General features: G+C 44.0%; 1 protein-coding gene across 3 annotated transcripts in view; it reads left to right on the top strand.

The window, feature by feature from the left end:
* Nucleotides 1-24722, top strand: part of gbe1b (glucan (1,4-alpha-), branching enzyme 1b) — a 591749-nt gene that overhangs the window by 115915 nt on the left and 451112 nt on the right. The gene's annotated exons all lie outside the window — the stretch shown is intronic.

The raw sequence follows: 24722 nt of genomic DNA, 5'->3' as shown, positions 1-24722 counted from the left end.
CCGCCTTAACAACTGTATCAACCTGGGTGGCAACTTCAGGAATTTATGCACCTGGACACTGAGATCCCTCTGTTCATCTGCACTGCCAAGAATTTTATCATTAGCCCAGTTCTGCATTCCTGTCATTTCTTCTGAAGTGAACTACCTCACACTTTTCTGCATTAAAGTCCATTTCCACTTCTCAGCCCAGCTCTACATCTTATCTATGTTCCTCTGTAACCCACAATATCCTTCGGCACTATCCACAACTCTGCCTACCTTAGTGTCATCTGCAAATTTACTAAGTCATCCTTCCATGGCCACATCTAGATCATTTATAAAAATGACAAACAGCAGTGGCCCCAAAACAGATCCTTGCGGCATACCACTGGAACTGAGCTCCAGGATGAACATTTCCCTCAATCACCACCCTCTGTCTTCTTTCAGCAAGCCAATTTCTGATCCAAACACTAAATCACTTTCAATCCCAAAATTCCGTATTTTGTGCAATAGCCTACCGTGTGGAACCTTATCAAATGCCTTACTGAAGCCCAGATACACCACATCAACCGCTTTACCTTCATCTACCTGTTTTGTCACCTTCTTGAAGAAGTCAATAAGGTTAGTTAGGTACGGGCTATCCTTCACAAAACTGTGTTGACTATCCCTAATCGAATTATTCCATTCCAGATGATAATAAATCCATTCTCTTATAACCTGTTCCAACACCATACCTACAACCGAAGTAAGGCTCACTCGCTGATAATTACCAGGGTTGTCACAATTCCCCTTCTTAAACAAGGGAACAACATTTGCTGTCCTCTAGTCCTCTGGCACTACTCCTGTCGACAATGATGATATAAGGTTCAAAACCGAAGGCCCTGCAATCTCCTCCCTGGTTTCCCAGAGAATCCAAGGATAAATCCCATCCGGCCCAGGGGTCTGATCTATTTTCAGATCTTCCAAAATTGCTAAAACCTCCTCTTTGTCAACCTCAATCCCATCTGTATCTCCTGTAGCCTGTATCTCCATATTCTCACTAACATTGCCCTTTTCCAATGTGAATACTGACAAAAAGTATTCATTAAGTGCTTCCCCTCTGTCCTCAGATTCCACACACATCTGTCCACTACTATGTTTGATTGGCCCAAATCATTATTTTATTCCCCATATACTTATAGAAAGCCTTAGGATTTTCCTTGATCCTATCAGCCAACAACTTCTCATGTCCCCTCCTGGCTCTTCTCAGCTCTCTCTTTAGATTTTTTTTGGCTAACTTATAACTCTCAAGCCCCCTGAGTCTTCACGCCTCAACCTCACATAAGCTTTCCTTTTCCTCTTGACAAGAGCTTCAACATCTTTAGTAAACCATGGCTCCCTCTCTCGACAATTGCCTCCCTGCATGATAGGTACATACGTATCATGGACCTGCAGTAGCTGTTCCTTGAATAAGCTCCACATTTCAACACTGTTCATCCCTGCAGTTTCCTTCCCCATCCTATGCATCCTAAATCTTGTCTAATCGCATCATAATTGTCTTTCCCCCAGTTATACCTCTTTCCCTGCAGTATATACCTATCCCTGCCGATTGCTATTGTAAACATAACCAAATTATGGTCACTATTGCCAAAGTGCTTACCTATCTCTTGGCCGGGTTCATTCCCCAGTATCAAATCCAACATTGCATTGCCCTTGTTGGTCTTCTACATACTGTGTTGGAAAGCCCTTCTGCACACATTGAACAAAAACTGACTCATCTGCACTGCTTCAGGCTCACTGCCTTTATTCCTGATGAAGGGCTTTTGCCCGAAACGTCGATTTTGCTGCTCGTTGGATGCTGCCTGAACTGCTGTGCTCTTCCAGCACCACTAATCCAGTATTTGGTTTTCAGCATCTGCAGTCATTGTTTTTACCTAGTTTATTTTAACCCTACTGCGAATCCTCTTGCAAGGATGCCTGCCTTGAAGAAGTTTACCTCCTCTCTCTACAAGAATCTCAGGGAGTCCCTCTCCCACTGCAACTCCCAGGTCATTTCCTCTGCTCTGAAGCTCTTCAACCATGTTGTGAAACAAACTCGGTACCACAGCCACATTTGACCCCAGGGCATCAATGTGGACTTCAACAGCTTCCTTATTTCCCCTTCCCCCACCTCATCCTAGTTTCAAACTTCCAGCTCAGTAACTGTCCCCTTGACTTGTCCAGACTTGCCCTACTTGCCTATCTCCTTTTCCACCTATCCAGTCCACCCTCTCCTCCTTGACCTATCACCTTCATCTCCTCCCCCACTCACCCAATGTACTCTATGCTACTCTCTCCCCACCCCCACCCTCCTCTAGCTTATCTCTCCACGCTTCAGGCTCACTGCCTTTATTCCTGATGAAGGGCTTTTGCCCGAAACGTCAATTTCGCTGCTCGTTGGATGCTGCCTGAACTGCTGTGCTCTTCCAACACCACTAATCCAGTATTTGAATTTCAGCATCTGCAGTCATTGTTTTTACCTTGCACTATGGTATTTCCTAGTCAATATTGGGGAAGTTGAAGACCCCATAACAACTACCCTGTCACTCGCCCTCGTATTGAGGACCATCTTTGCTATCCTTTCCTCTACGTCCCTGGAACAATTCGGAGGCCTATAGAAAACTTCCTGAAGAAGGGCTCATGCCCGAAATATCGATTCTCCTGCTCCTTGGATGCTGCCTGACCTGCTGCGCTTTTCCAGCAACACATTTTCAGCTCTGATCTCCAGCATCTGCAGTCCTCACTTTCTCCTATAGAAAACTCCCAACAGGGTGACCTCTCCTTTCCTGCTTCTAACCTCAGCCTGAACTACCTCACTGGAGGGGTCCTCAAATGTTATCTCAGCTGCTGTAATGCTACCCTTGACTAACAATGCCACACCTCTGCCTCTTTTACCATTTTCTCTGTTCTTGCTGAAACATCTAAATCCTGGAATCTGCAACAACCATTCCTGTCCCTCCTCTAGCCATGTCTCTGAAATGGCCACAGCGAAATCCCAGGGACCAACCCATGCTGCAAGTTCACCCACTTCAATGCCAGGAGCATCCGGAATAAAGTAGACACAATTCAAGCCAACATCTTGATTGCTGGTGTTCTCTCGAAACCTTGTAAACCTATTCCTGACCTCACTACCCTCAACCTCATGGACACAGGAACAACAGATGAGGTTCCCATACCCCTGCTGCATTAGTTTTAACCTCCTCTCCCCCACCCCACTGAAGAGCATTAGCAAATTTCCCCCTCCCCCTCCTCATAGTATTGGTAGCCCTCTGGTTCACGTGAAGACCATCCTGTTGCAGAGGTCCCCCCTTTCCTAGAAAGAGATCCAATTTTCCAATAATCCAAACCCTCCCTCCTGTACCATCCCTGCAGCCATGGGTTGAGTTATATGGAGAGCCTGGATAGGTTGGGACTTGTTTCACTGGAGTATAGGAGGTTGAGGAATGACCTTTTAAAAGTTTATGCAATCATGAGGGGTTTCAATTTAGGTGAATGACAGATGTCTTTTCCCTAGAATAGGGTATTTCAAGACTAAAGGGCATATTGTTAAGCTGAGAGAAGATTTAAAAAAGACACACTCTTTCACACACACAGTGGTTCATGTGTGGGATGAGCTTCCAAAGGAAGTGGTGAATGCGGCGACAGTTTCAATATTTAAAAGACATTTGGATAAGTACATGAATAAGAAATATTTGGGGGGAATATGGGCCAAGTGCTGGCAGGTGGGACTAGATAAATTTGGGATTATGGTCAGCTTGGACTGATTGGACCAAAGGGTCTGTTTCTATACTGTATAACTCTGAGGTTTTGGATGAGCTCTGAGCAACAAATCTTCTCAAAACTCGCTGTATAACTCTCACTCTATACGTGTTGAATATCAGGATGATGCTGTCATAACAATGCAATTGAATTAGTGCTGCTGTTGAACTTTGGGGAATTCTAAGAAAGGTACAAAAATGTCTCCTCATCAGGTTGACTGTCGGTGAAAAGAGCCTGGACTGCAGGAAAAAGAATAAGACATTGAGTGGCTTTGACAGAATATGAGGACTCCAATTAGATATTTTCTCATGAACCTGGTCCGAAATGTTATAAAACCTGTGCACACATGTGGAGGTACACTGCCACAAAAGCCCAAAGGCCCTAGTTAGAACCTCGAGTGAACTTGTCTAATTTCATTTCTGCACTAATCCAGATCTTAGTGAAATGTGAACAGTCTACTGCATTTCTGTTTAATAAAGAAACAAATATGCTTTGACAAACTTGTGTTGGACAGTCATTTGGAAGCAAGCTGGACTTATGGCAGAATTTAGTGCAAATTGATCTATTTGTACAGCAAACAATGTCTTTTTCAACAGAATTTCTACAATGAACAGCAGCTGAAACCAATGTAGAGTCTTAGCAAGATCAACCATGGTTATATTGAATAGGGGAGCAGACTCAATAAGGTGTATGGTTCACATCTACTCCCATTTCGTATATTCTTCTAAAAGCAGGGTTAGTTCACCAAAATATAATGAATAGAAAATAGTCAAATAATCAATATCAATCATCTATCGTAGTGTGATCTCCATACATAACCAAATAACCAACCATCGCTATTCTGGTCAGGAATAGCAATATCGCTAAATGCAGTCATCAAGATTAAGATGGCAAGATCAGAAGGATAATTTTAGGCTTGTGTCAACTTGAATGGCTGTGCATTTCTAAGCAGTTTTTAAATATTTTCCTAATTAACCTGTTCAACAATGTTATATGGAGTTGGTGGGACTTGAATCAGGGTCCACTACTCCAGAGGTAGGGATGTTGCCATTGTACCACATGACTAATCTTTCACTTGCTTAACTATCCCCATCCTATAGATATGGGAGATTTACAAGGAAACAAAACAGTTGCCAGGGTTGTAGGGTTTGATCTGTAGGGAGAGATTGTTTTCTCTGGAACATGAGAGGCTGAGGGGGTGACCTTATAGTGGTTAATAAAATCATGAGGGGCATGGATAGGATAAATAGATAAGGTCTTTTCCCCAGAGTTGGGGAGTACAGAACTAACGGGCATAGGTTTAAAGTGAGAGGGGAAAGATTTAAAAGGGACCTAAGGGGTGATTCTTTTCACACAGGGCGGTACGTGTATGGAATGAGCTGCCAGAGGAAGTGATGGAGGCTGGTACAATTACAGCATTTAAAAGGCAGCTGGATCAGTATGTAAATAGGAAGGGGTTAGAGGAATATGGGCCAAATGCTGATATTTAGGACATCTGGTTGGCTTGGATGTGTTGAACCAAAGGGTCTGTTTCCATGCTGTACAGCTCTTTGATTATATGGCATCCAATAAAAAGGTGAGGTTTTGCAATTGTATAATTTACAAACTAAAAACTGGTCAAATGACAAATTACACTTTAGATAAATTGTAGCTGTGCAATCTCAACTTAGTTACTGTCTGTTCAAGAATAACTTTGGGACTTGAACAAATAACTTTGGACATGGCTGAGCTGTGTGAGCTATAGAATTGATACAGCGCAGAAGTTACCATTTAGTTCATCAAGTCCATGCTAACTGTTTGAGAACATTTTGCTTGGGCAAGTCAATGGAGCTTTCTCCACAGCTGAGTATTTTCCCCTCATTTGGTGCTCATCCAGCTCCCTTTTGAAAGCCATGATTAAGCCTGTCTGTTCTCTCTTCTCTTTCACCCCCCCAAAAAAAAAATCTGCCAATGTATTCCAGATTATGATCACTTATTGATCAAAATATTTTTTCTTGTCTCATTTTTAATTCCTTTGCCAATTACCTGAAATCTGTGTCATGTTTTGATTTTGATTTTTCCAGTAAGGAGAATGGTCTTTCCCATCCATCAGTCCGAGGCCGTCATGATCCTGACATCTCTATCAGATCTTTCAGTCTTCTCTTTTCTGAGGAGAATAGTCGATCAGTCCATGTGCTGAAGTCCTCTGTTCTGGAACTCTCTGATCTTGTAAATGTTAGTGACTTTTGAGAAGATTTGTAGCTCAGGTTGAGGTTGTGGATATAAGTTTGCTTGCTGAGCTGGAAGGTTCATTTTCAGACATTTTGTCACTATACTAGGTAACATTATCAGTGAGCCTCTGATGAAGTGCTAGTGTTATGTCCCACTTTCTACTTGTGTTTAGGTTTCCTTGGGTGGTTGATGTCATTTCCTGTGGTGATGTCATTGCCTGTTCTTTTTCTCAGAGGGATGTAGATAGGGACCAAATTGATACATTTATTGATAAAGGTCCGGTGGGAATGTCATGCTTCTAGGAATTCTTGTGAGTGCCTCTGTTTGGCTTGTCCTAGGATGGATATATTGTCCCAGTCGAAGTGGTGTCCTTCCTTATCTATATGTAAGGATCTGTATGTAAGTGATAGTGAATCATATCTCTTTGTGGCTAGTTGATGTTCCTGTATCCTGGTGGCTAGTTTACTACCTATTGGTCCAATGTAGTGTTTGTTATAGTCCTTGTACTGGATTTGACAAATTACGTTCATTTTGCTTGTTGTCTGTATCGTGTTTTTGAAGCTTGTTAGCTGCTGTTTAAATGATTTGGTGTGTTTGTGGACTACCATGATGCCAAGAGGTCTATGTAGTCTGGCAGTAATTTTCAACATGTCCTTGATGTAGGGGAGAGTGGCTAGGGTTTCTGGGTGTGTTTTATCTGCGTGTTTGGGTTTGTTGCTGAAAAATCGGTGGACTGTTTTCATTGGGTACTTGTGCTTTAATTACTCCATATAGGTGATTTTCCTGTGCTGTTCAGAGTTCCTCTGTGCTCCAGTGTGTGGTGGCTCATTGGAATAATGTTCAAATGCAGCTTCGTTTGTGGATGTTTGGATGATTGCTTCTGTCGTTCAATATTAAGTTAATTGTTGTTTTAAGTGTGACCAACAAAGAATGTGCAGTAGTGAGTAGAGTGGGGTCTTTCTTGATTATATGTTTTTGGAGATATGTCTCTTGATTAAACTTAAAATATAAGCTATAGCTATAGTAGAGAAATAAGACGGTGTTATTTTCTGGGTCTGTAGATTGTGAAGGGGCAAAAATGGCCTTTAATAGAGTGATATGTACTTCTTGTCAGATGTGGGAGTTTAAAGAGAGTTTAAGGGTTGCTGCGGATTATATTTGCCATAAATGCCGTTGGCTACGAATCTTGTCAGATCGAATGGATTGTTTGGAGAGACGGTTAGAAGCAATGAGGAATTTGCAACAGCAACAGTATGTGATGGATGGCAGTTATATGAAGGGGGAAAAGTCTCAGATACAGTCACATAGATGGGTTAATTTCAGTAAAGGTAAGAGGCAGCTAGTGCAGGAATCTTTTGTGGATATACCCATTTCAAACAGATATGCTGTTTTGGAAAATAGACAATAGACAATAGACAATAGACAATAGACAATAGATGCAGGAGTAGGCCATTCTGCCCTTCGAGCCTGCACCGCCATTCAATATGATCATGGCTGATCATTCCTAATTAGTATCCTGTTCCAGCCTTATCTCCATACCCCTTGACTCCACTATCTTTAAGAGCTCTATCCAATTCTTTCTTAAAAGAATCCAGAGACTGGGCCTCCACTGCCCTCTGGGGCAGAGCATTCCACACAGCCACCACTCTCTGTGTGAAGTAGTTTCTCCTCATCTCTGTCCTAAATGGTCTACCCCGTATTTTTAAGTTGTGTCCTCTGGTTCGGCACTCCCCCATCAACGGAAATATGTTCCCTCCTGCCAGAGTGTCGAATCCTTTCATAAGCCTATACGTTTCAATCAGATCCCCTCTCAGTCTTCTAAACTCAAGGGTATACAAGCCCAGTCGCTTCAGTCTTTCCGTGTAAGGCAATCCTGCCATTCCAGGAATTGACCTCGTGAACCTACGCTGCACTCCCTCAATAGCCAGAATGTCTTTCCTCAAATTTGGAGACCAGAACTGTACACAGTACTCCAGGTGTGGTCTCACCAGGGCCCTGTACAGCTGCAGAAGCACCTCTTTGCTTCTATACTCAATCCCTCTTGTTACGAAGGCCAGCATGCTATTAGCCTTCTTCACGACCTGCTGTACCTGCATGCTTGCCTTCATTGACTGGTGGACAAGAACACCCAGATCTCTCTGAACAGCCCCTTTACCTAATTTGATACCATTGAGGTAGTAATCTGCCTTCCTGTTCTTGCCACCAAAGTGGATAACCAGACATTTATCCACATTAAACTGCATCTGCCATGCATCTGCCCACTCACCTAACTTGTCCAGGTCACCCTGTAATCCCCTAACATCCTCATCACATTTCACCCTACCACCTAGCTTTGTGTCATCAGCAAATTTGCTAATGTTATTGCTGATACCATCTTCTATATCATTTACATATATTGTAAAAAGCTGCGGTCCCAGCACGGATCCCTGCGGTACCCCACTGGTCACTGCCTGCCATTTCGAAATGGAGCCGTTAATCACTACCCTTTGTTTCCTATTAGCCAACCAATTCTCTATCCAATCTAGTACTTTGCCCCCAATCCCGTGCGCCCTAATTTTACTCACTAACCTCTTGTGTGGGACTTTATCAAAAGCTTTCTGAAAGTCCAGGTACACTACATCCACTGGATCTCCCTCGTCCATCTTCCGAGTTACATCCTCAAAAAATTCAAGAAGATTAGTCAAGCATGATTTCCCCTTCATAAATCCATGCTGACTCTGTCCTATCCTGTTACTATTATCCAGATGTGCCGTAATTTCATCCTTTATAATAGACTCCAGCATCTTTCCCACCACTGAGGTCAGACTAACTGGTCTATAATTTCCTGCTTTCTCCCGCCCACCCTTCTTAAAAAGTGGCACAACATTAGCCGCCCTCCAATCCTCAGGAACCAACCCCGATTCTATTGAACTCTGGAAAATAATCACCAGTGCATCCACGATTTCCCGAGCCACCTCCTTCAGTACCCTGGGATGCAGGCCATCAGGTCCCGGAGACTTATCAACCTTCAGACCTAACAGTCTCTCCAACACCAAATCCTGGCAAATAGAAATTCCCTTAAGTTCAGGTCCTTCAGCCACTGTTACCTCAGGGAGATTGCTTGTGTCTTCCCCAGTGAACACAGATCTGAAGTACCCATTTAATTCCTCTGCCATTTCTTCGTTCCCAGTAATATATTCCCCTGCTTCTGTCTTCAAGGGCCCAATTTTTGTCCTAACCATTTTTTTGCCTTGGACATACCTAAAAAAGCTTTTACTATCCTCCTTTATATTCTTGGCCAGTTTACCTTCGTACCTCATTTTTTCTCTGCGTATTTCCTTCTTACTAATCCTCTGTTGTTCTTTAAAAGCTTCCCAGTCCTCCGTTTTCCCGCTTATCTTCGCTAAGTTATACTTTTTCTCTTTTAACCTTATATGTTTCTTTACTTCCCTTGTCAGCCACGGCCGCCCATGTCTCCTCCTGGGATCTTTCTTCCTTTTAGGAATGAACTGATCCTGCATCTTCTGCATTATACACAGAAATATCTGCCATTGTTCCTCCACGGTCTTCCCTGTTAAGGTATTAAACCATTGAACTTTGGCCAGTTGCTCCCTCATAGCTCCATATTTCCCTTTATTCAACTGAAATATTGTCACTTCAGATTGTACCCACTCCCTCTCAAATTGCAGATTGAAGCTTATTGTATTATGGTCACTACTTCCCAATGGCTCCTTCACTTCGAGGTCACTGACCAATTCTGGTTCGTTACACAATACCAGATCCAGAATTGCCTTATCCCTGGTCGGCTCCAGCACCAGCTGCACTAAAAATCCATCTCTGAGGCACTCCACAAAGTCTCTTTCTTGAGGCCCGATACCATCCTGATTCTCCCAGTCTACCCCAATGTAGGGGGTGATGGATTCTCAGGGGAACGTAGCACAAACAGCTATGTTTCTGGTATTGACATTTGCTCTCATGCAACGATGGGTACCTTGGCTTCCAATGGGTCAGTTGTGTTAGGGGATTCTGTAGTCCGAGGTACAGACACATGTTTCTGTGGCTGGCAGCAAAAAAGCAGAATGGTGTGTTGCTTCCCTGGTGCCAGGATCAAGGATGTCTGAGAGGGTGCAGACTGTTCTTACGGGGGAGAGGGGCCAGCACGAGGTCATTGTCCACATTGGAACCAACGACATAGGAAGGGAAAAAGTTGAGATATTGAAGGGAGATTACCGAGAGTTAGGCAGAAATGTAAAAAGGAGGTCCTCGAGGATATCTGGATTACTCCCAGTGCTAGGAGCTAGTGAGGGCAGGAATTGGAGGATAGAGTATATGCATGCATGGCTGAGGTGTATGGGAGAAAGATTTGCATTTTTGGATCATTGGAATCTCTTTTGGGGTAGGAGTGACCTGTACAAGAAGGGCTGATTGCCCCAAAAGTGGAAGGGGACTAATATACTGGCAGGGAAATTTGCTAGAGCTGTTTGGGAGGATTTAAACTAGTAAGATGGTGGGGGGACCCAGGGAGATAGTGAGGATAGACCAGCGAGCCTGATGTCGGTGGTGGGCAAGTTGTTGGAGGGAATCCTGAGGGACAGGATGTACATGTATTTGGAAAGGCAAGGACCGATTAGGGATAGTCAACATGGTTTTGCGTGTGGAAAATCATGTCTCACAAACTTGATTAAGTTTTTTGAAGAAGTAACAAAGAGGATTGATGAGGGCAGAGCGGTAGATGTGATCTATATGGACTTCAGTAAGGTGTTTGACAAGGTTCTCCATGGGAGACTGGTTAGTAGGTTAGATCTCACAAAATACAGGGAGAACTAGCCATTTGGATACAGAACTGGCACAAAGACAGAGGGTGGTGGTGGAGAGTTGTTTCTCAGACTGGAGGCTTGTGACCAGTGGAGTGTCACAAGGATCGGTGGTGGGTCCTCGACTTTTTGTCATTTACATAAATGATTGGATGTGAGCATAAGAGGTACAGTTAGTAAGTTTGTAGATGACACCAAATTGGAGGTGCAGTGGACAGCAAAGAAGGTTACCTCAGGTTACAACAGGATCTTGACCAGATGGGCCAATGGGCAGAGAAGTGGCAGGTGGAGTTTAATTCAGATAAATGCGAGGTGCTGCAATTTGGGAAAGCAAATCTTAGCAGGACTTATACACTTCATGGTAAGGTCCTAGGGAGTGTTGCTGAACAAAGAGACCTTGGAGTGCAGGTTCATAGCTCCTTGAAAGTGGAGTCACAGGTAGATAGGATAGCGAAGAAGGCGTTTGATATGCTTTCTGGTCTCCTTCCTATCAGAAAGATGTTGTGAAACTTGAAAGGGTTCAGAATAGATTTACAAGGTTGTTACCAGGGTTGGAGGATTTGAGCCACAGGGAGAGGCTGGGACTGTTTTCCCTGAAGCGTCTGAGGCTGAGGAGTGACCTTAGAAGTTTACAAAATTATGAGGGGCATGGATAGTGTGGATAGTCTTTTCCCTGGTGTGGGGGAGTCCAGAACTTAAGAGAGTTTAGGATAAGAGGGGAAAGATATAAATGAGACCTCGGGGGCAATCTTTTCACGCAGAGGGTGGTACGTGTATGGAATGAGCTGCCAGAGGAAGTGGTGGAGGCTGGTACAATTGCAACATTTAAGAGGCATTTGGATGGGTATATGAATAGGAAGGGTTTGGAGGGAAATGGGCCGGGTGCTGGCAGGTGGGACTAGATTGGCTTGGGATATCTGGTTGGCATGGGCGGATTGGACTGAAGGGTCTGTTACCATGCTGTACATCTCTATGACTCTATTTGGTTCGTATGTGTTGTTTTCCTGTGGATGCTGGTTTGAAGTTCTCCATTGGCTATTCGCTCTACTGTGACATCCAGGAATGGCAGTTTGTTGTTGTTTTCCCCCTCTTCTGTGAATTTTACACCAGTGAGGATGTTATTGATGGTCTTGATGGTTTCCTCTAATTTGTTTCATTCAGGGATAGTCGACATAGCTTTGTGCATGGGGAATCATGTCTCAAAAACTTGACTGAGTTTTTTGAAGAAGTAACAAAGAGGATTAATGAGGGCAGAGTGGTAGATGTGATCTATATGGACCTCACTAAGGCGTTCAACAAACTTTTCCATGGGAGACTGGTTAGCAAGGTTAAATCTCATGGAATACAGGGAGAACGAGCCATGTGGATACAGAACTGGCTCAAATGTGGAAGAAAGGATGGTGGTGGAGGTTTGTTTTTCAGACTGAAGGCCTGTGACCAGCGGAGTGCCACACGGATCAATACTGGGTCCACTGCTTTTTGTCATTTATATAAATGATTTGGATGTGAGCATAAATGGTATAGTTAGTACATTTGCAGACGACAGTGGACAATGAAGAAGGTGACTGCGGATTACAAGAGGATCTTGATCAGATGGGCCAGTGGGCTGAGGAATTTTATTTAGATAACTGTGAGGTCCTGCACTTTGGAAAAGCAAATCTTAGCAGGACTTATACACTTAATGGTAAGGTCCTAGGGAGTGTTGCTGAACAAAGAGACCTTGGAGTGCAGGTTCATAGCTCCTTGAAAATGGAGTCGCAGGTAGATAGGATAGGGAAGGAGGTGTTTGGTATGCTTTCCTTTATTGGTCAGAGTATTGAGTACTGGAGTTGGGAGGTCATGTTGCGGCTGTACAGGACAGTGGTTAGGCCACTGTTGGAATATTGCGTGCAATTCTGGTCTCCTTCCTATCGGAAAGATGCTGTGAAACTTGAAAGGGTTCAGAAAAGATTTACAAGGATGTTGCCAGGGTTGGAGGATCTGAGCAACAGGGAGAGGCTGAACAGGCTGGGGCTGTTTTCCTTGGAGCGTCGGAGGCTTAGGGGTGACATTTTAGAGGTTTACAATATTATGAGGGGCATGGATAGGATAAATCGACAAAGTCTTTTCCCTGGGATCAGGGAGTCCAGGGTTTAGAGGGATATGGACCGGGTGCTGGCAGGTGGGATTAGATTGGATTGCAATTTCTGGTCGGCATGGATGAGTTGAATCGAAGGGTCTGTTTCCATGCTGTACATCTCTATGACTCTATCACTTTCACGATGACAAAGGTGTCATCCACATAGCGGATCCAAAGTTTGGGTTGGATTGTTGGCAGAACTGTTTGTTGAAGTCTCTGCAATACTGCCTCTGTTAAGAGCCCTGATATCAGAGATCCCATGGGTGTTCCGTTGGTTTGTCTGGAGATTTTGTTGTTGAAGGTGAAGTGGGTGGTAAGGCATAGGCCCACTGGCTTGACGATACTGTCCTTGGTGGTGTTTGGTGTATGTGTCTTTGGTTCTTCTGATAGTGTAGTCAGAGCCTGTTTTGCCAGGTTGATGTTGATTGGCATGAACAGGGCTGTTTTGCCAAAGGAGACCATGATTTCATCCTCTTCTATCTTGGTGTTTTTGGTGTTCTGGAATTCTTGGGTGGAGTGAATGGCATGGCTGAGTCTTCTTTTAAGTGTTTTAGTCTTTGATGTGGTTCCTTGGCTAATCTGGAAGTTGGTGTTCCAGGTAGTGAGACTGTGGGTCTGAGAGGGGACTCCTGGTTTGGGAAATTTGAGTAATTACTCAAAATACACAAATCAGGTGGAGTTGCTCACAGCTCCTGCCATGGCTCACTGCTCTGGGCTGTCTCCCAATCTGGGCCATTCCCCTGCCAGGGCTCCCTGCTCCAGGCCGTCTCCCACCAGAGCTCCCTGCTCTGGACTGAGCCCCGCCAAGGCTCCCCATTCTGGGCCGACCCCGCCAGGGCTCCCTGCTCTGGGCCGTCTCCCAGCAGGTCTCCCTGCTCTGGGCCGTCTCCCAGCAGGTCTCCCTGCTCTGGGCCGTCTCCCAGCAGGTCTCCCTGCTCTGGGCCGTCTCCCAGCAGGGCTCCCTGCTCTGGGCCGTCTCCCAGCAGGGCTCCCTGCTCTGGGCCGTCTCCCAGCAGGGCTCCCTGCTCTGGGCCGTCTCCCAGCAGGTCTCCCTGCTCTGGGCCGTCTCCCACCAGAGATCCCTGCTCTGGACTGAGCCCCGCCAAGGCTCCCCATTCTGGGCCGACCCCGCCAGGGCTCCCTGCTCTGGGCCGTCTCCCAGCAGGGCTCCCTGCTCTGGGCCGTCTCCCAGCAGGGCTCCCTGCTCTGGGCCGTCTCCCAGCAGGGCTCCCTGCTCTGGGCCGTCTCCCAGCAGGGCTCCCTGCTCTGGGCCGTCTCCCAGCAGGGCTCCCTGCTCTGGGCCGTCTCCCAGCAGGGCTCCCTGCTCTGGGCCGTCTCCCAGCAGGGCTCCCTGCTCTGGGCCGTCTCCCAGCAGGTCTCCCTGCTCTGGGCCGTCTCCCACCAGGGCTCCCTGCTCTGGGCCGTCTCCCACCAGGGCTCCCTGCTCTGGGCCGTCTCCCACCAGGGCTCCCTGCTCTGGGCCGTCTCCCACCAGGGCTCCCTGCTCTGGGCCGTCTCCCACCAGGGCTCCCTGCTCTGGGCCGTCTCCCAGCAGGTCTCCCTGCTCTGGGCCGTCTCCCAGCAGGTCTCCCTGCTCTGGGCCGTCTCCCAGCAGGGCTCCCTGCTCTGGGCCGTCTCCCAGCAGGGCTCCCTGCTCTGGGCCGTCTCCCAGCAGGGCTCCCTGCTCTGGGCCGTCTCCCAGCAGGGCTTCCCGCTCTGGACTGAGCCCCGCCAAGGCTCCCCATTCCGGGCCAACCCCGCCAGGGCTCCCCGCTCCAGGCTGTCCCCCTACCCAGAATCCAGTGTTTTATGTCACCTTACCATATCCTCTTGCTTTTGTACTTTCTGCTTCCATTTATAAAAGCCAGGACCCTTGGTCCTCTGTTAACTGCTTGCTCGAACTCTGTTGCATTCTTCCACAATTTGTACATTAACCTCTGCTGGGTTCTCTGATCCTGCACCCCCTCTTGAATTCTTGTGACTATATTGCCTCTTTGCATTCCTATCAGAATGAATCTCTTCACTTCTCTGACGTTTTACCATTCCATCCTTCTGACTGTATCCTTTTGACATTTGGTGCTATCTTCCTCATAGGATATTATGAAACTATGAGCTTGAACCTGTCGCTTCTCACTCCGACAGGACATCTACCAAGATGAGTTAAATACTTTCTTGTGTGCTGAGGTAACTTCTCCTGAGCTTTTTAGTTATTTTGCTGTTGGATATAAAAGGTGCCAGCACTGGAGTCTGAGTGTCAATTTCCCTTTTTTTGCCCTCAACTGGCTATCTCTGCAACTTTGTTTACGCGATTAACTCCAGTGCAGACAGTGCTTGTTAAAAAAAGTTCAATTTTTTGCATCGTGTGCTGCAATTATGCAGCATTAATATTCAGGAAATGTTCATGTTCATACTTCATACAGACCATGTAAACAGTGAATATAAATTGTACAGTCAATCCCTTTTTAATATTTGTTCTCCATAGAAGCAAACTTTATTTTGTATTCATTTCCATTCCAATGAAGTCTGCGTGCTTCATTGCTTTATAAATTGCTTGGACTGTGTGATACTTTATATGAAATTTTATTGTGGTAATGATATTTTGTGACAGTGTTGTGGAGAAATTAAATTGGGTTAATTTTTTTTGTATATTCTAGTTCCATCAGGCAATGCATTTATCAAAATGTAAACTTGGACTATGATGTCCAAAACTGTCTGAATATTGAGCATTTCGTATGTGTAGTAAATCCTTGGTATCCACAAGTTCGCAATTTTTGAATTTGCTGATCTGCGCCAGAAAGTAAGTAACAACAAATTTCAAAGCCTATGGCAAAACTCATGTATCTGCTATTTTTAACCAATTTTTAAACAAGCTCTACGCTTGGAAATTTAATAATTTACGTGTGCTCTCAGAAATGGAACCCTCTCGGATACCAAGGAATGACAAGATAATTGCCACATAGTCCAATATAAAAGTTATTTTTGTATAGTATATTAGTAGCTCTATTGCTGGACTATCAAGAGGATTAGGCTAGTCAACCTGTCAGAGATTTCAAGTTCCAGGGAGGTTAATTTAAGAATTTGATTTTTGTGTAAAAAATTTTAGGAATTAAATAAAAGATATCATTTAAAAATCAGAATGAAGGTATTGGGCTGATGTAAAAATCCAACGGGTTCACTGAGGCCATTAGTAAACTGACCTGATCCATTCTGACCAATGTGCAATTCCACTTCCATAGCCCTCTGGAGTTACAAGCTACTTCAGGGAAACTATGGATGAGCAATACACGATGGCCTGACCATTTTGCCCAAACCCTATGAATTGCAAAAAAAAATCATTGCATGGAGGAGTATTTGAGAAAGAATTGACCATGAGAGGAAAAATGCCACATTTTGTCTGAATTGGGAAAGTTCCTGAGTGTTTAAGATGGGTAAGTTTAGCTGAGACAAACATAGTTCCGTGAATGTACAGCATTCAAGTTCCTTTTTGGAAATTTGATTGTACAATCCAATTGACACTATTGGAAATGCAATCTTTTAGATGTGCTTTTAGACCAAAACACCATTTGTTCCTGCAGGAGAATGTGAAAGACTCCGTAATTTGAAGAAAAGTAAGGTGGCCTGGACAATATTTATCATTTATCCAACAGCTCAAAACCAAATTCTTTGGTTGTTATTCCATTGCTGTTCGTGGAATTTTGCTATATGCAGATTGACTGCAGTATTTCCTACACTACAATAATAACAATGCTTCAAAGTCTGTCCTCCTTGAAGAAGCATTTTGGGAAGTCCTGGGATTGTGCACAATGCTAGGGAAAATAAACATCTGAACAAAAAAAAGAATGATTAATGTTGTTGACATTGGTACAGAATGGCGCAAAATCACCAATAATATGCTCATTGATGCTCAGTTTGTATTCTGCAGGATTATTTGGGTACAGAATTTTATTGTAGTCATTGACCAAACGTGCACTAAATAACTGAATTCCATAGCTGAGGTAGGAATAGCTATCCTTAATTTCGAAGCAGCATTTTGACCAAGTGAGTCATCAAGGAACCCTCGTGATATCAAATCCAATGTAGATGGAACAACACTCTCCGCTGGTTAGAGTAATTTCTAACATTTTCCTTTAGCATTGCTTAGGGAGTTCCCCAGGTTTTTCATCAATTAATGTCCAAACTCAAGTCAGAAGTGTGGATGATCATTATGTATCCTTTGTAATTTGTCAGATACTGAAACAGTTTGTCTTCACATGCAACAATGGATGTTCAACATTCAAACATGGACTGAAAATAATATTTACGTCACACAGGTATCAGGTAATGGTTAGCTGTCTTTGACAATCAATGGCATTCCCTTGACATCAGGAACTTTGCAGTGAGTAAGTTGCTTCCGAGATCCCGAAACACACTCCCAGGCACAGGTTAGAAGTGAAACAAGTGAGCAACAGAAATTACTGGAAAAACTCGGCAAGTCTGACATTATCTGTGTAGAGAAACAGTCAGCATTTAGAGTCCGTTATGACTCTTCAGAGCACGGAGTGTGATGGAGTACTCTTCATTTGCCTGGATATTGAAACTCCATTCAAAAAACCATCCAGGACAAATCAGCATGCTGGTCATCACTGTAGTGTTTAGAACATAGAGCAAAGAACAATATAGCACAGAACAGGCCCTTCGGCCCACGATGTTGTGCCGAACTTCTATCCTAGATTAAGCACCCATCCATGTACCTATCCAAATGCCGCTTAAAGGTCGCCAATGATTCTGACTCTACCACTCCCACGGGCAGCGCATTCCATACCCCCACCACTCTATGGGTAAAGAACCCACCCCTGACATCTCCCCTATACCTTCCACCCTTCACCTTAAATTTATGTCCCCTTGTAACACACTGTTGTACCCGGGGAAAAAGTTTCTGACTGTCTACTCTATCTATTCCCCTGATCATCTTTTAAACCTCTATCAAGTCACCCCTCATCCTTCGCCGTTCCAACGAGAAAAGGCCGAGAACTCTCAACCTATCCTCGTACGACCTATTCTCCATTCCAGGCAACATCCTGGTAAATCTTCTCTGTACCCTCTCCAAAGCTTCCACATCTTTCCTAAAGTGAGGCGACCAGAACTGCACACAGTACTCCAACTGTGGCCTAACCAAAGTCCTGTCCAGCTGCAACATCACTTCACGACTCTTGAATTCAATCCCTCTGCTAATGAACGATAATACTCCATAGGCCTTCTTACAAACTCTATCCACCTGAGTGGCAACTTTCAAAGATCTATGTACATAGACCACAAGATCCCTCTGTTCCTCCACCTGACTAAGAACCCTACCATTAACCCTGTATTCCGCATTCTTATTTGTTCTTCCAAAATGGACAACCTCACACTTGGCAGGGTTGAACTCCATCTGCCACTCCTCAGCCCAGCTCTGCAACATATCTAAGTCCCTTTGCAAACGACAAATGCCCTCCTCACTGTCCACAACTCCACCTATCTTCGTATCATCTGCAAATTTACTGACCCACCCTTCGACTCCCTCATCCAAGTTATTAATAAAAATTACAAACAGCAGAGGACCCAGAACTGATCCCTGTGGAACTCCACATGTAACTGGGCTCCAGGCTGAATATTTACCATCTACCACCACTCTCTGACTTCGACCGGTTAGCCAGTTTTCTATCCAATTGGCCAAATTTCCCTCTATCCCATGCCTCCTGACTTTCCGCATAAGCCTACCATGGGGAACCTTATCAAATGCCTTACTAAAATCCATGTACACTACATCCACTGCTCTACCCTCATCCACATGCTTGGTCACCTCCTCGAAGAATTCAATAAGACTTGTAAGGCAAGACCTACCCTTCACAAATCCGTGCTGGCTGTCCCTAATCAAGCAGTGTCTTTCCAGATACTCGTAAATCCTATCCCTCAGTACCCTTTCCATTACTTTGCCTACCACAGAAGTAAGACTAACTGGCCTGTAATTCCCGGGGTTATCCCTATTCCCTTTTTTGAACAGGGGCTCAACATTCGCTACTCTCCAGTCCCCTGGTACCACCCCCGTTGACAGTGAAGACGAGAAGATCATTGCCAACGGTACTGCAGTTTCCTCTCTTGCTTCCCACATAATCCTAGGATATATCCCGTCAGGCCCGGGGGACTTGTCTATCCTCAAGTTGTTCAAAATGTCCAACACATCTTCCTTCCTAACAAGTATCTCTTCTAGCTTACCAGTCCGTTTCACACTCTCCTCTTCAACAATACGGTCCCTCTCGTTCGTAAATACTGAAGAGAAGTACTTGTTCAAGACCTCTCCTATCTCTTCCGACTCAATACACCATCTCCCACTACTGTCCTTGATCGGACCTACCCTCGTTCTCGTTATTCTCAGGTTTCTCACATATGCATAAAAGGCCTTGGGGTTATCCTTGATCCTATCCGCCAAGGATTTTTCATGCCCTCTCTTTGCTCTCCTAATCCCTTTCTTCAGGTCCCTTCTGGCTATCCTGTATCCCTCCACTGCTCTGTCTGAACCCTGTTTCCTCAACCTTATGTAAACCTCCTTCTTCCTCTTTACTAGACATTCAACCTCCCTCGTCAACCATCATTGATGTACAATATACAGCAGTTGCAAGATGTAGTGTTAAGGCTAATTCAATAGCACTTTACAAGCACATGGCCTCTACCACCTTTACGAAGGCCAGTGGGTGCATGGAAATAACACTCACCACCTGCAGGTTCCCTTCGACTGCATGCTGTCCTGAATTGGATCTAGTTTGCGGTTCCTTTGTCATTGGGTCAAAGTCCTTGCTTCCTTACAACATTGTGGCTGTGCATGTCTAACATGGGTTACAGTGGTTCAAGAGCTGCTGACTACATTTTCAAAAGCACTTGTCGAGAGGCAATGAATGCTTAATTTGAAAGTGACATTAAAACAAAAAGAGCTTATAGTTGACTGATGAACCCAAAGCTTGTTGTAATCCTCTCCAGTATTTGTTTCGTAAGGATGTTTAAATTTGCCACTGTAGCCACAAAGTTTTGTTCACATTATGGCTTTCAGAACTGAACATTGGAAAGAGTTACTGTTGAAGATTTATATAATCCAATTTAGCTCCTGTTATTAACTCTGCGGCAAATCTTTGGGAAGCACTGCATTTTTCTGTTGCTGTCTTCTGCTTGCTCTGCAGAATGACTCTTTTAAAGTGTAGAAAATACATCAACACTGATAGTTTTTTTTTGTAATGCTTTCACAGTTTTTGAAGACTTGGTTCACAAAGTTTTTATCAACGGTGTGATGTTTGGACCTGTCAAAGTTATGACTAAGATGGGGGAGGAGGAGTACACTGTTATTCTAGTCCCACAATCCACCGGTATAGCACTTTTTAAAGTTACCTATGTTCTGATATGGACCAATCATATACTTTCTATGTATTTGCCTTATCCATCAATCAGATGTATTTAATAAGCAACTATTGATTTATTTTAAAAGAAAGTACACCATGTACACTCCTGCAGCTTTGGCTGTAACAAAAGTCTGAATGGTTTAAAAATAATTTGTGAACAATAGTTACCTCAGCCCTGATAATTCTCCCAGTGCCATTCAGTGCCGTTATCACATCTGAATCCCGTACAAATAACATCCTAGGGGTTACCATTGACTAAAAACTCAACTGGACCTGTGCTGTAGCCACAATAGCTGGTCTGAGATTGGGAATTCAGAAGTGAGTAACTCACCTTCTTGCTCCAAAAGCTTGTTAATCGTTAAGAAGGCACAAGTCAGGAGTATGACAGACATTCCTCACCGAGCTGATAAAAATGCACCTTTCACACTGAAGAGGCTCACTATTGATAGGGCAAAGCTTGAATAGTTATCGTTTCTACCCCCATCAACATTGACTCCACCTTAAACTGGTGAACAGTAGCAGCAATATTTACCATCTACAAGGTACATTGTAACAACTTGCTAAAACTGCTTCATCACATTCCAAACCTATGACCGTTATCAGCTGAAGTATCAGTGCAGCATGTACCTGGGGATGCCATCACCTGCAGATTTCTGTCCAAGCTGCACACCATCCTGACTTGGAACTGTACCACCATTCCTTAATTTTTGCTCTATCAAAGTTGTGGAACTCCCATAGCACTGTTTATCTAAACTATATAGGGCACTATATTTCAAAAAAGCAGCTTGTCATCACCTTCTCAAGGACACAATTTTGAAGGACTGAGAAATGTTAGCCTTCTCAGTGGCCCTTTCTTCCCATCTATAGGGGCTAATTTCCAGAGCTGTAGTCATGAGGTGATGACCATTGATGTGTATTCTACTGAAGGTGGAGGATCGAATTCCTTACAATTTGCTGAAGCTGAATGTAGGAGCCTTCATGGCAGAATGACGAGACTGTATTTTAACTTTCAGGGTTGCACATGGGTAGTCTTGTGGCTGGATGGGGTGCTCAAAATAATGTCCTTATGAAGAAAAGGACAGTGACTGAGGCATACTGGAAAATGGAGGTAAGTGTTGGCCAAAAGTGACTCTGCTCAAAGACTCTGAAATAAACAAGCTACAGAATCCAGGCAGGCTGCAGCTACAGACATACAGACCGTATACAATTGACTTGGCAGCTGCATTCAATACAATATTCACTTGAATTTGAATTGAATGGAGTTGACCTGAATGCCATCCCCAGGACAAGTGGAAACATAGAATTGTTTACAAGACGGAAGTGGCACCTCACACACCCTTTGGAAAGGGCTACCTGACCTAAGTGCTCCCAACACCTCCAGGAACAGATGCCCAAGGACATCAACATGTCAGTGCCTGGTTGGGTCTGATCGATCAGGGTGATTGAGCTCTGATCGATCTGTTAGTGGACATCGAAGACTCTCCAAAAGGGCGTGAAGACTTCTAAGTATAAGAATCGTCGCAACATCATCCTTGGGCAGTAACTCGAGACCTTCCAATGTGAAGGGAAGGCACCCTTGAGACCATCGGGAGAAGAAGACAATCAGACAGTCATCACCATGTACATCGAGGCCAAGATAGAGTTTGGTGGGACATGATCATCCAGAGTGAAGTTAAGGCACAAGATAATTGATTAGATTTATTGTGTAAATTGTTAGTTTGTAGCGTATTTTATTATAATATTAATTGTGTTGAATAAATATTATTTATTACTATTAAGAGTTGACTGTCAGTTTCTTTGCTAATATGAGAGTTAAAACAAACTGTGTGGCATGCACAACAGTTTGTTCATGAACGATGGGGACTTTGGAAAATTTACAAGATCATTCTTGTAGTTCCGAAACTACCTTTGCTGTGCTCTGTCTGTTCGATGTTTTAAATTTAGTTTCACCATTTGATAAACTGCACAGGAAATTCTGCTCATTGCAGCTTAGTCCAAAGCTTGTGCCTGAAGGGGAATTACCTTTTGCTTGACTTGATGGAAAATAGTGTGGCCAAATATGGTGTCTGTCTGATTTTCTGTCGTTCAATCTGTTCTTGGTCTTGGGATTCCTCATTGACACAAGGGGGAAATCATTTGGCTTATGTTGAATTGATAGTTACAGTTACATTTCTAGTTGGTAACCTCAAGACTTCAATCCTGTTTTGAGTTCCAAAGGTTCAGAATGTTAGCTTTGGAGTTTTCCATTTCTTTTGTCATTTAAATGTAATTTTTTTTCACTTCGTTCTCTGCGCACAATCCCACCCCCAACAAGCTGCTTGACATGGTTATGATTTTCTGGTGGTTGTTCAAGAGAGTTTTTCTCCTGATAAAGCCAGGCCAAGAAGGTAAAGAGTCACCCAGCAAATTTTAATGTAGCTGTGATACAGCAGTTCTTGTGTGAAGATGGATTCTTCACAGTTTCAATTATATAGAAAGTGCTAACTCCTTATATTCACAAAAGCAGTATGGTACAGATTTCGTTTGAAATTCTGAATTCGGAGACATAGAACATTACAGCTCAGTACAGGCCCTTTGGCCCTCGATGTTGCGCCAACCCATGAAACCAATTTGAAGCTCATCTAACCTGCATTACTCCATTTTCATCCATATATTTATCCGACGACCATTAAAATGCCCTGAAAGTTGACGAGTCTACCACTGTTGCAGGCAGGGCATTCCACCCCCCCCCCTTCTACTTTCTGAGTAAAGAAACTGTCTCTGACTTCTGTCCTATATCTATCACCACTCAGTTTAAAGCTATGTCCCCTTGTGCTAGCCATCACCCTCCGAGGGAAAAGGCTCTCACTGTCCACCCTATCTAATCCTCTGATCATCTTGTATGTCCCTATTAAATTACCCCTTAACCTCCTTTTCTTGAACGGAACTGGCCTCACGTCCCTCGGCCTTTCCTCAGAAGCCCTTCTCCCCAAAAAAGGCAGCATCCTAATAAATCTCCTCTGAACACTTTCCAAAGCTTCCACATCCTTCCTATAATGCGACGATCAGAACTGTACACAATACACTGAAGTGCGGACGCACCAGAGTTTTGTACAGCTGCAGCATGATCTCATAGCTCCAAAACTCAATCCCTTTACCAATAAAAGTTAACACACTATATGCCTTTGTAACAACCTTATCAACCTGGGTGATAACTTTCAGGGATCTGTGTACATGGACACAGAGATCTCTCTGCTCATCTGCACTACTAAGAATCTTGCCATTAGTCCAGTACTCTGTATTCCTGTTGCTCCTTCAAAAGTGAATCATCTCACATTTTTCTGCATTAAACTCCATTTGTCACTTCTCAGCCCAGCTCTGGAGCTTATGTTATGTCCCTCTGCAACTTGCAACATCCTTCAGCACTATCCACAGCTCCACCAACCTTAGTGTCACTTGCAAATTTACTAACCCATCCTTCCATGCACGCATCTAGGCCATTTATAAAAATGACAAGCAGCAGTGGCCCCATAACAGATCCTTGCGATATACCACTAGTAACTGAACTCCAGGATAATCATTGCCCATCAACCACCACCCTCTGTCTTCTTTCAGGGAGCCAAAATCTGATCCAAACCTCCAAATCACCCTCAATCTCTTGCCTCCGTATTTTGTGTGGTAACCTACTGTGGGGAACCTTAGCCTTACTGAAATCCATGTACACCACATCAACTGCTTTACCTTCATCCACCTGTTTGGTCACCTTCTTAAAGAACTCACTAAGGTTGATGAGGCATGATCTATCTTCACAAAACCGTGTTGGCTATCCTTAATAAATTTATTCCTCTCTAGATGATTATAAATTTTATCTTTTATAACCCTTTCCAACACTTTACCCCAACTGAAATAAGGTTCACTGATCCATAATTATCAGGATTGTCTCTACTCCCCTTCTTGAACAAGGTGACAACATTTGCTCTCCTCCAGTCTTCTGGCACTCTTCCTATAGACAATGAAGGCATAAAGATCAAAGCCAGAGAATCCTAGATAAATCACATCCAGCCCAGGGAACCTATCTATTTTCACACTTTACAGAATTTCTAACACCTCCTTCTTGTGAACCTCAATCCCATCAAGTCTGGTAGCCTGTATCACAGTATTCTTCTGGAAACATTGTCTTTTTCCTGTGTGAGTACGGACGAAAAATATTCATTTAGCGCCGCCTCTATCTCCTTGGACTCCACGCACAACTTCCCACCACTGTCCTTGACTGGCCCTAATCTTACTGTAATCATTCTTTTATTCCTAATATACCTATAGAAAGCTTTTGGGTTTTCCTTGATCCTGCCTGCCAAAGATTTCTCATGTCCCCTCTTGGCTCTTCTTAGCTCTCTCTTTAGGTCTTTCCTGGCTAACTTGTAACTCTCAAGCACCCTAACTGAGCCTTCAAGTCTCATCCTA

Source organism: Chiloscyllium punctatum, chromosome 15 (genome assembly GCF_047496795.1).
Source record: "Chiloscyllium punctatum isolate Juve2018m chromosome 15, sChiPun1.3, whole genome shotgun sequence".
NCBI classification, from domain to species: domain Eukaryota; kingdom Metazoa; phylum Chordata; class Chondrichthyes; order Orectolobiformes; family Hemiscylliidae; genus Chiloscyllium; species Chiloscyllium punctatum.
The sequence above is the reverse complement of the archived record's forward strand: the minus strand, read 5'-3'. Positions and strand labels throughout refer to the sequence as shown.